This window comes from Schistocerca americana, chromosome X (assembly GCF_021461395.2).
Source record: "Schistocerca americana isolate TAMUIC-IGC-003095 chromosome X, iqSchAmer2.1, whole genome shotgun sequence".
Lineage (NCBI taxonomy): Eukaryota > Metazoa > Arthropoda > Insecta > Orthoptera > Acrididae > Schistocerca > Schistocerca americana.
This window is the reverse complement of record NC_060130.1, coordinates 670,996,375-671,012,187: the sequence shown is the minus strand read 5'-3', so window position 1 is coordinate 671,012,187 and position 15,813 is coordinate 670,996,375. Positions and strand designations below refer to the sequence as shown.

General features: G+C 43.1%; 1 protein-coding gene across 5 annotated transcripts in view; it reads right to left on the bottom strand.

Moving 5' to 3' along the window:
* LOC124555769 (cAMP-regulated phosphoprotein 21) overlaps window positions 1–15,813 on the bottom strand; it is a 989,726-nt gene that overhangs the window by 861,265 nt on the left and 112,648 nt on the right. For all 5 annotated transcript variants that reach the window (XM_047129817.1, XM_047129815.1, XM_047129818.1 and 2 more), the window contains exon 2: window positions 5,740–5,791. The gene's annotated coding sequence lies outside the window, so the exon portion shown is untranslated. The remainder of the gene's footprint in view (window positions 1–5,739; window positions 5,792–15,813) is intronic.

Here is a 15,813-nt window from a genome sequence, read left to right as displayed (position 1 = left end):
CGAGTCCAGTAATTTAGCCTTGCGGCACCCTGCGCCACCGAACCGTGAGTGAATTGTGAATATGAAAGTTATAAGTTTCAAACATATTCTCATTTTTATCATCCTAGTATACAGACATGAGTAGCAGAGTAAACACAGAGTAGTTATTCAGATAATGAAATGTCGCTCCAGTTGTTTATACGTCCAAGGCCAGTTGGACCTTCTCGTCCTGGCCATTCTCAAATAAATCTCACACAGCCATTGTAAATGCTTAATAGAGACATAAATATTGTACACAATACGTCACGAAAAACTAAGTTCATCGTGTACATTGTCAGTACTGAAAGAAGAAAATTCAACGACGAGTTGACTGCTGTGGGCACGATTTGTTGGTAACCGCTTGGGGGCGGGGACTGGAGGAGTTGGTCGTCATACTCAGCCGCCTAGTAGTAATTTCTTTCCTTCTTTGTGCTAATTAGCCTTTCCTTAGTGATGTACGTGTGTTATCTTTTAGGTGTATCTGCTTACTGTAGGATGTGTGTAATGAGTACACCTAGTGTGCTATGTCGTATTTTTGTTTTTGTCGACGATATAAGAAAGGACTTAGTGAAACATGGCACAGGTAGAGCTTTTTCATTTTCTGAAGAACTTCTTTCGTTCCGAACTTTACCTAGAAACTGAACACTTCGTAGTTACACAGATCCTTTTACCTGCTGGTGGCCAAATAGCCTGTTGATAGTCACTTATATGTGTGCGGTGAGGTCCCATACTCCGAGGACCGTAGGGGACGATGCGGCATACCCGCACCGCCATACTAGGCAAGGGCCTTGCGGAGGTGGTGTGCCATTGCCCTCCTCCGGCCGTAATGGGGATGAATGATAATGATGAAGACGACACAACAACACCCAGTTATCTCGAGGCAGAGAAAATCCCTGACCACGCCGGGAATCGAACCCGGGACACCGAGCGCTGGAAGCGAGAACGCTACCGCAAGGCCGGCCGCGGTGGCCGTGCGGTTCTAGGTGCTGCAGTCCGGAACCGCGGGACTGCTACGGTCGCAGGTTCGAATCCTGCCTCGGGCATGGATGTGTGTGATGTCCTTAGGTTAGTTAGGTTTAAGTAGTTCTCAGTTCTAAGGGACTGATGACCTAAGATGTTAAGTCCCATAGTGCTCAGAGCCAAGCTACCGCAAGACCACTAGCTGCGGACAGTCAGTTATATAGGTACCCACTATAAGTTCCACACAGTTTCCTAGGCAAAAGCTTGGAAGAATCCCACTATTAAAGGGTCGGGCCACTTGAAGAGGATCCCTCTTCGCCAACGGTTTGCAGGAACAGAATCCCCAACCATTTTCCGTAACGAACCACGAGGCGGCTGTACCGTCAGATTATCGATATAGTGAATGTGGACCAGGATAGAGATGGACCGGCCTACCCACTGTCGAGCTCAGGTTACGTTAGGTTCTCAGGCAGTTCTCGTGGAACCCATTCCCATTGTACCCCCAGTGCCAAATATTTTTTCTGCGTATTCAACGCTTACGCATTACCCCCACTGCACATTTCTAGTGTCAGTATACACTCAAATCTCACATGACTGGAATGGGTAGTCCACAAACGATTTCGACTGTGAAGACTGTGTGATCTGTCCAGGCACTTCGTTGGTGTACTGAGGGATTCTGAAATACTAACAAATTCCACAATGTGCGTGGCTGGAAATCTTAAACAGCTGCCGTACCGTGCGAACGAGACAGTCTGTTCTATCTGGCGGATGAGTGGCCATAAATAGAGTGAAAGCGGAGAGATTTGGTAGCTAATTCTGCACTTCGACTAATATTCTAGAGGTCAGGACATTCGCGACACCACTTCGCAAACCCTTGCTGATGGAATTCTAGCGATACAAATTTATTCTCGTATTAAAATTATGTAGATTTGAGAGGAAGATTTTAAAGAAAATTTATGATCCGGTATTCAACACAGAAACTGGAAAATGGGATCTGTATTGGTGGTTTAAGAGAGCTGATATTGGGAGAGTGACTGCAAAAAGAAGACTACAGTGGGCAGGATATTTTCTCCGAACTCAGGGTAGTCTCCCTAACAAATTTTTAGTACATCAACCAAGTGGTAGACGTTCAAGAGTTCGTCTGCGAACGAGGTGGAAAGACAGAATTTTAGTGAGTCTGGAAAAAGATCCAATAGCCAGGCACTGAGGCTGCCAGAGACAGAAGTAAATGAGCAAACATATGTAATCAATATTTGTGATGTTACAGTTCTATTTACTCATGATTCATGGATTGGATGTGTCTATCATTTCGTTATGTTCCACGTTTACGTATTTGTGTAATTCTGTCTTCTGCCGATGGCTTAAATGGTCTATTTTTTGCAATAAATGATGTCATGATGATGGTGGTAATGATGGTCCGAATTCGAGAGTGCTACTTCCACATCGTGTGCCAGTATAAAGGCAAGCTTTAGTCAGCTTGGTTACAGAGCGAGTAATAGCCGACAATGTCGCAAACAAGCGTTTGAAATTTCATATGAGCAGAATTATATGACAAAACCTCAAAATTTAACAAATTGGCTCATGCAGTGCAGTTACATTCACAGGGTGTTTGTTTTAATTGGAGACGGCTGAAAACATGTTCTAGATGAAAAGTTAACATTGGTAAAGGGGACATGCGTCCGTGCTGCAACTGGCCACTTCCTAACACCCCTCCTGCGTGGGCGCCGTCAACTTTGTCTTTTCAAATGAGAGCTCCTATTTTAATGAGTATTCGGATTCTACGCCAAAAAATACGTACGGTGTACTCAAACCATTTTTCTCCATTTGTGGTAGAAGGCACTGTAATGGACAAATTTCAAGTGAGCCTGCTTCTACGATTAAGAGCCAAAATACACTTCTGAACCAAAATATTATGAGCACCTGCTTAATAGCTTCTTTGTACGTCTTTGGAACTAAATATATCACTTGTTCTGCGTATCAGGGAACCGACAGTTTGTTGGTAGGTTTTTGGAGGTATGTGGGATTAGATGTCTACGCACAGGTCATGTAATTCGCATAAATAACGGGCTGCTGACTTGCGTACGCGTTGATGACGCCAGATGGCGACCCAGATGGATTCCATAGGACTTACATCAGGCGAATTTGGTTGCCGAAACATCAACGTGAGTTGATTATAATACTGATCAAACCACGGTAGCACAGGTCTGGCTCCAAGACACGGTCAGTTTCACTGGGGAAAGATGACATCGCCGTTGGGGAAGACTTCAAGCATGAAGGGATGCAAGCGGTTCGCAGCTGTCATCGTGTTTTCGATTACTACAACAGCACAGGAGAATGTCTCCCAAGCATAACACTGCTCCCAACAGGATACGTCCCTGGCGCACGGCACGTTTCGAACCGCCTGTCACAACGATGACGGCGTTTGAGGAGACGGCGATCGACCTACAGTAGTGATGCAAAAATGTGATTAATCCGAAGAGCCGACATGTTTCTATTGATAGACGGTCGAATCCCCATGGTCCTGTGCCCACTGCAGTCGTAACTGACGATGTCGTAGGGTCAACTTGTGAACACGTAGGGGGTGGTCTGCAACACTACTCCATGTTCAACATTGTACGATGAACGGTGTGCTCCAAAAGACTTGTGCGTGCCCCAGCATTGTGCTCCTTCGACAGAGGTGCCATAGATCACCATCCACTTACTCCACAGAGCAGACAAGCCTCCGAACCGCATGTTCTGCGAAGAGTCGTGGACGTCCAACCACTTACCGCCTAATAGTAGTTCCTCTGTCCTACCTCTTTCCGTAGATGCTCACGAACAGTAGACGTCAACAGGCTCTGTGAAATAACAAGATACCGTTTTTCAGAGTCTTTTATATCAACGAATTTTACCATTTGCAGCCCACATCTTAGCTAGTGTGATCCCAGGTCCGTGTCTACTCCGCTTACGTACTTTTGTTACCGGGTCACGTGCCCGCAACGCCACCAGATGGCATCCAACGCCACGATGGGCAGTGGTCATAATGTTTTGGATTATGAGTGTATAGGCCTAGCGTAAAAGACATTCTTTAAATGTCCCTTGGGAATAGCCTCCAAGAAGATTCTATACCAATCCGAAGATGGACAAAACCAGCTAGCCCCCTTATCAAGAGTTACGAGTTTATCACCAGTTTACGATTACCTAAACCTGTGCAACGGCCGATAAATAGGCAGTACGAAAATAATCGCTGTGGTTGGACGTATATCCAGGTTTCGTAATTCCGAGCCGGTTGGGCAAACGTAATACACAATGATATCTGAGAACATCATTCGTCAGGTATGGCCGGATATTGCAGTTTACGACAGTATCGTGCTTTCTATGCTACCATTTTAATCTAACCATACGCAGTACACACCAGAAACGATAATTCTACACCTGCCAGGATGCTATTGTTTTTCTTGCAAATCTATTGATCTAGATTTAAGTACATTGTGACCAAAGCAATACGCGCATCTAGTCGACAGCGCAGCAGAAGGCGGCTGTGGACACTTGAGAATGACAGTAGGATCCCAACGTAGTCTATTTCGTATCAGACCATCAAAAAGAAAAGTCCTATAAAAAGCCACTGTTTTGATTTACTGTCAGCTCGAAGATCTTCCAATACTGAGACTATGGTAAAAAATTTACGGTACGCAGGAAACGTAACTATTCTTCAAAGCTATAGTTAACAGTTCAGACTGAGAAATACCTGTAGGGACCGAAAGCATTTAAGAAAGAATAGCTCAGCGTGTAGTTCTTTTGACAGGAAAGGCCGAGTTCCATCTCTATTCCTCCATAACCCGAGCTCGTACTCCGTTTCGAAAGAACTCAGCTCCGACAAAGCGTAAACGTCCCATGTTCTTTTACAAGCTCGGAACGGACACCGCTAGGCAAGGCAATCGGTCGTGGTCTATTCAAGCGAAGCATTCTGACATTTGAAATGATTTACAGAACCTTCGTATTCGTAGACCCTGATGGCTAACAGGCGATTTCAACACCGCTGTTCCTCCTCGCTCGGTTTGACAATAAGGAAGCTTATTGATTGGCGACTCCATGGAGTGCTGTGTGCACAACGACCATACACGTGAAATTAGAAGGAGGTCAGCGTTGGCCGTAATATTGATGGTTTGTTGATAGCAAAATCGATTTTCAATCACATACTTCTTCAGTGCTGTGATGTATAAATTAAACTCATAGGCACTGGTACCAAGTTATTATCAGTAACCAAAGCTAAGAAACGATCACAATAACTCGTGCATTGTGATCGATACTTAGCTTTGGTTACTGATAATATCTTGATAACAGTGCCTATGAGTTTAATTTGTACACCACATCACTGAAGAAGATCACTATGTGATTGAAAATCGATTTTGCTATCAATAAACCATCAATATTACGGCCAACGCTGACCTTCCTTCTAATTAGAAAGCTGGCTATCAACCAAGCGTTACATGTTAATTAAATAATTTTACTGTATTTATTAAAACTGACGAAATTATTAATAAATTAGACTTTTACTGCTAGTAAAAATTAACACTTAATCATAGATGATTTAATTAATGGTGGCGTTACGATTCGACACTCCATAACATTTGAATATATACTCGAAAGGTTTTATACAAATAATCACACGACATGGATATTTACTTTTGGAAATCGAAGAAAACAAACATTTATTACAAAAAGAGGAAATTGAATTTAATACTCTACAAAAATGTGACAAATTTAGATCTTAATACTCACCAAACTAAACGAGTTTCAGTACGATTAGTTGACTCGAAACTGCCCCAGACACCTGTAAAACAACCATAGTTTTAAAACGGAATATTCTATTTTAAACAAAATATATTCTACGCAACTTAACAGCATGAAGCGTTCCTTTCCTTGAACTATAAGATTAATAGATAGAATCCTGTAAGAAAATTATGGCATTTCTGTAACTAAACTGAGATTAATATTTCATGGCTATAAACGCTATGCCGAGTTTCTCAAACCTGCCACATGCCGAGGAAATCGTTGCGCTATTTAGTGTTTCGGCCTAGTGTATAGCATCTTCTGCCATAGTTCTACGAAAACCAAAGTGAAACGATCCAAGATGACGGTAGTGCAACGTCTGCCTAATTCAGACAATGCTATTCGACGTCAGTAACGCAACTGGCTACTGCAGTCTACGCACGATGAAGAGGTTGATCCTAAAACGCTTTTTTTTCTGATGAAACAGGGTGACATTTATGTGAGCTAGAAAAACGTCGACATCTCAGTTCTGAAAATCCTCATAAGTTGCAACCAAAGCCTTTCATAATGTACAAACAGGAGTGTGGTATGTAACTGGTGCTATGCGAATTATTGGACCGATTTCTTTACAACAAACCACAAAGTATATCAGATACGTGAGAAGAATAGTGCATTTTTTTCATAAAACTAAAAAATATGTGAGCTAGAAAAACGTCGACATCTCAGTTCTGAAAATCCTCATAAGTTGCAACCAAAGCCTTTCATAATGTACAAACAGGAGTGTGGTATGTAACTGGTGCTATGCGAATTATTGGACCGATTTCTTTACAACAAACCACAAAGTATATCAGATACGTGAGAAGAATAGTGCATTTTTTTCATAAAACTAAAAAATAACGAAAATACATACAACTATCTCATATACTACAATGCAAGAGCCGTCTACTACAGTAGCACGTGGATAGTTAAATATCCTCGTACTAAGAAGTGATCGAGGCACTTTAATAGAATAACTTTATTTACAGAACCAAAACTCAGAAATAATGTCCTTGGATTAATATCCAAACAACTACATGGAACAGAAATATCTGTCCTGTGGCGCTGTCTGAGGTATTCCTACATTTCGAGCTCTACAGTCGTGGTAGGCGGCAGCGTGAAGATCTGGGACGTTACTGGGCTGTTACTGTCAGCATATGACGGCCTACGTGGTGCTGGTGCAGACCTCGGCGAACTGGGCTAGATCTGCCCGGCTGTAGCGGTGAGATAAAACTGTTGGTAGCGCCAACTTGTAGTGCTGGGACTGATCTGCTGACGCTGCCGGACGGAACTGCCGCTACTGTCGACTTAAGCCGTAGGGCGTAACTCAATAGCACGGTCCGGCGGTGGCCTAAGTAGTCGGGCGCTTGTGGATATCGGAATGGTGATGCGACTGCACGTGATGTTGCGTAACAAAATAGTGCTCTGCCGATAGCACTCTGCTGCGACAGGCACACTGCCTGTCGGCGAGGTTGGCGCCCCCAGACGCTGGGGAGACGACGTGTAATTCCGTCATAAATAGCCCAGGCCATATAAGGAAATATCACGGTGTAGCTGAAAGCTGTTTACCCACCTCATCCGGTCTGGGACGTTGCCCGCATGGCTTGCCTGGTGTGCGGAGGAAACGACTACCAGGCGGATACAACACACAGTTCCTGTCATCACAAACACCTCTTAATATTTTCATAAACGCAATGTCATTTGCAAGATTTTAGTCTAAGTACTGCATAGCTCTGTGAGCAGAAGCTACTAAGTCACGGGTCTTAATGCAATATAACGTTGTGGTTTTATTATTTCCGAGAGAAGTGGTGCACTGGTAACAGGCTGAGGGGGGGGGGGGGGGGGCATAAAACAGTTGTCGGGGCTGCAAGGTGACCCCAGCAGTGACTGAGGAGAGTCGCTTTCTTCAAATGTGTGTGAATTCCTAAGGGGCCAAACTGCAGAGGTCATCGGTCCCTATACACTACTTAAACTAACATATGCTCAGAACACACACATACCCATGCCCGAGGAGGACTCGAACCACCGGTGGGAGGGGCCTCACAATCCGTGACATGGCGCCTCAAACAGCGCGGCCACTCCGCGCGGCCCGCTTTCTTCTTCTGGACGTTGGTAGAGAGTATAAACGAGCAGCGGATCGCTGGTAGGGCGTCCTTCAGTGAATTAGACGTGAATTAGACGCTTGTGACAAAGGCCTTCATGATTCCTCCACTCCACATCATGGCTCCACAGACGAAAATTCTTGCTCCACTATACAGATTACTTTCAGAGAGAATTGTACGTTAGAATGCTGAAAATTAATGCCTCCGAATTTTTTATTGTTCTCAGTAGCGGTTGAGGTATTGCATATCATGCATATTACTCGGTCGTCTTTCCCGCTTCGTTCTGCCACTAGAGGACGCGGAACTGAAGCTTGTTACATGGCGTCGTGTAACGTAACTATATCGGTGCTTGAGAAACAACATGTTACAATCAAATTTCTAATCGCACAAAAGGTGACTCCAATCTAAATCCATAGAAAAATGAAATCTGTGTACGATGATGATTGTAACGGCACCAGTAATGTCCGACATCCGGTTGTTAGTGCTCGTGGCGTATGAAACGCTGGTGGTAACCTCAATGTATGTGACAGAGCATGGAGTGGACGACCGCGTACGGCAACCGACGAGACTCATCAGAATTTGGTTGATAACTTCATCAGAGAAAATCTTCGGATAACACATACACAGCTCTCAGGTAACAGTAGTATATCACGGGAGCGTGTAGAGGCCACTACACTGCGATACAGAAAACTATGTGCACGGTGGGTGCCTCGAGTGCTCACTCTTGACATGAAACATTTGCTTTTTGAGTGTGCGGATCATGTTTTCCTCAACAACACTGTGACAGGCGACGAAAGATGGGTTCACCATTTTTCCACAGAAAACAAGAGAGCATCAATCGAGCTCCACCACAAAGGATCACCGACGCCAGAGAAGTTCAAGACCATGCCATCAACAGGCAAAGTCATGTTGATAATGTCCTGGGTTGTTCAAGTTGCGGTGCATTTGGAATTCGTTCCTAAAGGCACCACCGTAAACTCTACAACGTACTGCGAAACCCTCGGAAAACTGAAAGCATGAATTCGAAGAGTTCGTCCACATGCGGAGCACCCTATCGTACAGCATGACAGTGACAGACCTCACACGAGCGCTGTGACATCTGCAACAATCCGACGTCTTGGGTTCACTGGCATCGGTCATCCTCTATACAGTCCGACTCGGCCACATCCGGTTTTCATCTGTTTCCGAAAGTTAAAGAACACCTTCGATGGATGATGGATGGTGCAAGCAGAGGTGAGGTTGAGGTGAGTTTGTGGCTGTTGTCGCTGTCGCATGCCTTAGTGGACATGCCACATGGGAAGACTTGTGGACATAAGTAGTGGAGCAGCAAAATGTCGCCGTAAGTATCCGGACAAGAGCAAATAATTAATATGAACAAATAGTCTGTAAAGGTATATGTACGCATCTTTCAGCAAACCAGAGCCGTGCGGGATTAGCCGAGCGGTCTAAGGTGCTGCAGTCATGGACTATGCGGCTGGTCCCAGCGGAGGTTTGAGTCCTCCCTCGGGCATGGGTGTGTGTGTTTGTCCTTAGAGTAATTTAGGTTAAGTAGTGTGTAAGCTTAGGGACTGATGACCTTAGCAGTTAAGTCCATAAGATTACACACACATTTGAACATTTGAACACCAGACCAGAAGTATAGTCAGTAAACACTGACCAGTCTACACAACAACAGACGTCAGCACCAGTAACACAGTAGGAATACCACGACACTGTAATCTGTTCACCAGCTCGTGGCGAACTAGCTCTGGCTGTCCTATACCCAGTCCGCAGATGTCGCTTTTATCGGCAGCCAGTGGGTCAGGCTGAGCGGGCACGCATGATTGACTGCGACGTTGTCCCGCGCGACCACTATTGTCAATCGACTGCGGTGGTATCGATGGCAACGGCGCCACATTAACTCCGTCAACTATGTCTAGCATTCTACAGTGACAGTATCAACAAACTGGTCTCTCGTGTGGAGAAATATTTTCGTCGCCATGGTGATTATGTTCGAAATAAATATGTTGATATGAACAATAAAGACTTAGAATGTGAATAATGTTTGTTTTATTTAAAAAGATTTAAGTATTTTCACATTGAAAGTTTGGAGGCATTACTTTTGAGCTCGCCCTCTTATCACCTATCAGCAGATGATCGAGATTCGCTGTTTGGATCAATTTCGTTTTCCGTTCCATAGCATGGATTGCTTCATGTTGCCTTAAGTCCATCAGTATAAACAGCAACTCAGATGGGTTGGCGTTTCCGAAACACAGCTTGGGGATGTTTGGGTTAACATACTACCCCTGTGCAGTACTCTTACACCAGTAAAACGCTATGTAGACTGGTTAGGGCTCCTGAGCCTGTGATTTTCTGGTTTAGTGTACGTTGAATTTTACCTGCAGGACAAACTAACGGTCATCGTCTGGTAAAATACCCGCAGACAACGTTCGTTCGTTTAGGCTAACAGAGCTCCTGAAACGAAGATGTCCGGCAGCCCAGACTCTTCGACCACATCTGTCACTTTTCAGCCTTCGTCCAGTTGAATGATTTTGTCCTAGACAAGGCCACTAGGTGGACTGCTATCTACCTTTGCGTCAAAGTCCCACTCCAAAGTCACTAGAGCCTCTTCAACGATTTACTGCTATCACTATTCTCCACTCGTCACGTCCGTAGACTGCTCCCTCATTTAGGGCTTTTATGATAGCAACACTAAGTCATTCGCAACCCTACCGGTAGTTAAGTTTTCGTGAGTGTGGCATAAATTTGGTAAACGTACAAACAAGCTCCGCATTCGGACATGAACTGTTATACCTGACTCAATGCAGAGTTCTGATTTTTGATATTAATAGAAACTTCTGTTGGAACTTAGTGGGACATGACACAATTTGTTCATCATATGCAACATTATTTTCAACAAAAACTGTTTTTCAGTTTTTCAAGTTGTCACGTGAGTATGCAGGTGTAGATACGAGGCTTGTCCAGAAAGCAAGTTCCGATCGGTCGCGAAATGGACACCACAGTGAAAACACGATGAAGCTTTGCACAGATGTGTTGCATAGCGTCTCTAATATGAGCGTCGATCGCATCAAGACGCTCTTTTCGGTTGTGAGCGCACTGTGAGCGACTAAAGGTGCCTAGAACAACAATGTCTCCAGCCAAGTAGGAGGGCCCGCTGAGAGGCTTCGCCTTAATGAATGCAGCCCACCTAACACAACTGCCACGCACTTCCTTCATCATGGCAATTCTTAGCCGCACTCTGCAGGGGCAGTGAAGACGCTCCTCTAGCCTTTTCGATGGGAAGTGTTCGATCACCCACAACACAGCCCTAATTGGCTCGTCCTGAGTATCATCTTTGTTCACATGAAACGCTGGATATGAAGACAACACTTGGGCGCAGGATACGCACTATAGCCCAAAGTAGAGAATTATTGGAAAGCACAGGCGGCTGCCTTCTATGACGATGGTGTTGGAAATTTGGTATAACGCTCCGACAAATGTCTAAGTCGGAGCGGCGACTATGTAGAGAAGTATCTGGAAAGTGTAGCTATCTCTTGCAAATAAAATGTTTCTGATTTTCGCTGTGGTTTCCATTTAGCGACCGATCGGAACTTACTTTCTGGACAACCCTCGTATTTAGGCGAGCAGTATAACACCAAAGAAACAGAAATTGCTTTTAATGATTTTTTTTCCTTTATTGGGGATCAATAGCCCGATGCAAAGAGAAACTCATTGGACACTTTAATTAAACGTGATACTTTCTTACAAATCATTTTTGAAGACAAGATCTCAGGTAATAAAATGAGGGGACCAGTGAGAATATCCTTCTTTTAAAAAAATATGATCAGTAAAGTGGGATATTCTTCATAGTCGGAGATGAACAGAAATGCTGAAGGGAAGAAACTGTCACTGCAGAGAAGGAACCACAGCCATCCAAAAGTTTTTAAATGACTACGTTTTCGCCGACCGACTACAGTTATGTATATTGTGTCCGCTAAAGCCGAAATTGCGATGATGGAGAAAATACAAGAGGCGATCAAAAATTTTCCGTTTGAGGAGGTTGGTGTAGCGCATATGCAGCGTAGCGCTATTCCGATGCGGGCATATAGGTACTGACATGTAGGCAAGGGATTAGTGTGACATTTGTGTCTTTCCGACGTGTGTACACTAAATGTGAACCATGGAGACGTTCTTGACAAATGCGTCCAAATACGACTAAGGTGCTATTATCCTTTCCTTGCTGCCGAAGGACAAACACCAGTAGACATCCACCAGAGAATGAAGAATGAGTATTGGGCAGAATGTCTGTCGAAAACCAAGCGCGACAAGGAGCGCTGCCGCTTCATGATAATGCACGTCCCCATGTCGCAAATGTAACGCAGAAACTATGCCAACTCAAGTGAGAGCTACTCGATCACCCGCCCTATAATCCTGATCCCTCCCCATGCGATTATCATGCCTTCGGTCCCTTAAAGAAAGCCTTGCAGGATCGACGATTTCTGTCGGACGTGGATGTGCAGCAGGCTGCTAGGACTTCATGCAGCAGGGCACGTTGTTTCATGAAACGCGTATATTCTACCTGGTGCATCGGTTGGATGATTGCCTCAGTGCTCACGGCAATTTTTCCTCATTGGTAGGCCGATTCTTGACTGGACGTCTTTCGAATATAATCTTTTTAATCTACCCTTTTATACGTATATACGAAATCGTGAAAATGTTGCCGTTCACTGAAATTGATTTGCTTCGTACAAAAATTATAATTCAGCTGAACATCTTTTGTTCGTGTATTTAATATGTTATAGAATAGTGAGTGCATGGTTTAAAAATTTATAGTCTTTAGAGGGGATCAGAAGAAACACTTTTTTTATGTTACAAGTCGGTCACAATTGCTCCGTTTCACCACAAGGGGTCCATGAAGCTTGTTACGCTAGTGATGTTCAGAAACTGTGTTCAAACTACCGTGCGATGGATACTGTTCCAGATATTTGCTGAAAATGTCATGTGGGAACATTAAAAGTACAACAGGATTATTCGTAAGTACTGCCAGAGTTTCAGAAGACGGCTGAGTAAAAACTACGAGAAACGCTGAAGAAAGACACACATCAGTGGACGGAGCATCTCTACAGGTTTGTAACTCACGCTAAAGCTGCTCAGTATCGGCTTCATTTGTGATGTGGCAAGCAGCAATCCGTGGGCGCAAGTCTTTGAAACGATGTGTCCGGGAGGGCGCAAAAGCAGCCCGCTTTGCAAATCTGGTAATTGGGTTGCCTAGCTGCAAGTGCGAACTAATTCGATGTGACAATACGGAGACGAAGGTTAAAATGAAACTCGAGGACAGCACAACCTACAGGTGCAATCTGTAATTATCTGAATTCTGGCAACCATTAGTAGGTTTCCCTATACCAGTGGGAAATTTACACATAGCAATAATATGCAGCAGTTCTCTGATGAACTATCGCGAGACACATATGTCCCGATGGTAGTCAAAGAGTTAAGGAGACTGCATACAACACGTTTCTTGTAGTGGCCATTTTCGCAGCAGGTGTATGTAAATTGAAGTTGTTTCAAAGAAAACGCCTTTTTTTGCGTGCTGCACATCGAAATTTTTATTTTTATTTATGCACCCAGACGCGTTTCGCCTTTTTTACAAGGCATCTTCAGTGGGTGTCCTGAAATATTACATGATTCGTCCATTTTTACACACAGGTTATGGTTTCACATCTAGATTATAGATTTAAAAACAGTTCCTTAACGTTTTTTATGAAATGGAAAGGTACTTACAGGTGACTTCCAATTCATTGCCTCTAAGCAAAAAAAATGGACAAATCATGTAATTTTTCAGGACACCCACTGAACATGCCTTGTAAAAAAGGCGAAATGCGTCTGGGTGCATAAATAAAATTAAAAATTTCGATGTGCAGCACGCAAAAAAAGGCGTTTTCTTTGAAACAACTGCAATTTATAGACTGCTTACAGTTTGCGCAGGCTACCCAAACTTGAGTACCGCTCCAGCATTTGACTTTCCTAAAAGAATAAACTCAAGAACCGAAGAGAAACGCCGCATGTACCATATACAAGTACGTTAATTCCGTAAGAATGTGTTATGTAGATCATCTGGAAACTGGGATGTAAATCGCTAGGACAAAGGTAACGTAGTTTTCAACCAACACAGCAAGCAAGATGGAGTAGAGATTAGAAGTCTGTACGAGCATTTACAAGGAGCGGGTTTAGTTCCACGTCTGACTACCAACATACACGTATCTCGTGCTTTTTCTAAATTAAGGAGAATACCGGGATGGTTCCATCGACAGTAGACACAGCTCCATCTGAGCTAAGTTTTCGTCTCTAATGACTTCATAGTCAAAGGGAAGTTAAACCCTAAGCTTAGAACACAATAAGAAAAATAAGTCAGATTCTTGAGAGTTTTATTTTCCAAATCAGCTACTATCCGTAAAGTAAGACTGTGGCATGTGACTTCTAATTCAGATTCTTATTAATTTAAACATTTAAGAATTTAGAATATTTTTTTTAATTTTTTCATTATCCCTCATACATTATTTTAAGGTGTTGTCACGCCTTGCGCAGCATCAAATTGCAGGTACTGCGTTTTGTCCAAAGTCCAACGACGGTCCATATTTAAGACAACTTGTTGATAATTTTCTAGAAGATGTTATTTACATTTTCAAGTGTTGACGATTCTCCATTAGGGTTGGTCACAGTACTTAATCGTCACGAAAGATAAATATTTCAGCTACTTGGATATAAGATACAGATTAGTTACATTTGACGAGAACAAGAGCGGGCTCAGTATCGCTCCCTGTGGTGCACTAGTAATAAAACAGATAAAAGCAAAAGCTGGCTAAGAGAAATATCAAAAATAACAATTTACCGCTAAAATATAACGTTTCCCAATGTACTTTGGAGCAAACAACAACAATACAGTTTCTTTTCTGTAGAAAGGTAGTTTAGGCAATGTTCATGCAAGGTGGCTGCAGAATGATACACTTATGTGCACATTCATAATATTTTACAAATGCTTTGACTTATCGTACAAAGAGCCGAGAAGGGCATAAGGACATAAGGCAGGAAACAGTTCTCTGTGTTTTAAATACTCATAATTTTTTTATATACCAATGTGCCAAACCAATAATGTTTACCTCGGATGAAACAGTATTCTTTTTTTAGCGTCGTTTTATGGCGCAGAAAACCTACGCTTGTTGGTGTTTCTAGTGAAATATTTTGGAAAATAGTCAGTTAACTATGAGGGCCCACACACTGCGTCAGACATTCTCAAACGAGGGCTGGCTTGGCTTTAAAAGAGACGCGAAATTCACCTCATACGATTTTGCAATAAGTTTCACTACAAGCATAAACTATTATTCTACCACTATCAACTTTTTCAAGATCTGTCGAGCATGAACATACCTCATTCCAAATAAACAGCGATTGTTGCATTTGCATGTCAGTAGATAAACAAACCTACGCTTGTTCGTGTTTCTAGCGAAAAATTTGGTAAAATAAACAATTGTTATACCACTAGCAACTTTTTCAAGAGCTGTCACGCATGAACATACCTTATTCCAAACAAACAGCGATTGTTGCATCTGCATGTCAGTAGATAAACAAATTAAAAGTATTAGCCATATGAACTCCGCGCTCTTCTGCTTCCTATGTCTTAAAAAACCTATCGTTTCTATAATACCAGTAAACCTTCGATTCTTTAAGGAATCGAACTCCTACGCATAAAACCGCTCCAAACGGCTGATTAATTTTCAAATGAGTTCATGTGTTAAATGCTTGACGTTAAGCATGTAAGCTAGAAAAAGTTTAGAACAAGCTTGAAATTATGTTTTAAGTTTTTTGGAAGTCGCTTAGTGCTCTCATTATGAAACACTAGATGAACACTGTCTGGCTATTTGCGCTCCATTTTCAACACAAACACGTTTCTCATGCATTCCAACGTTTA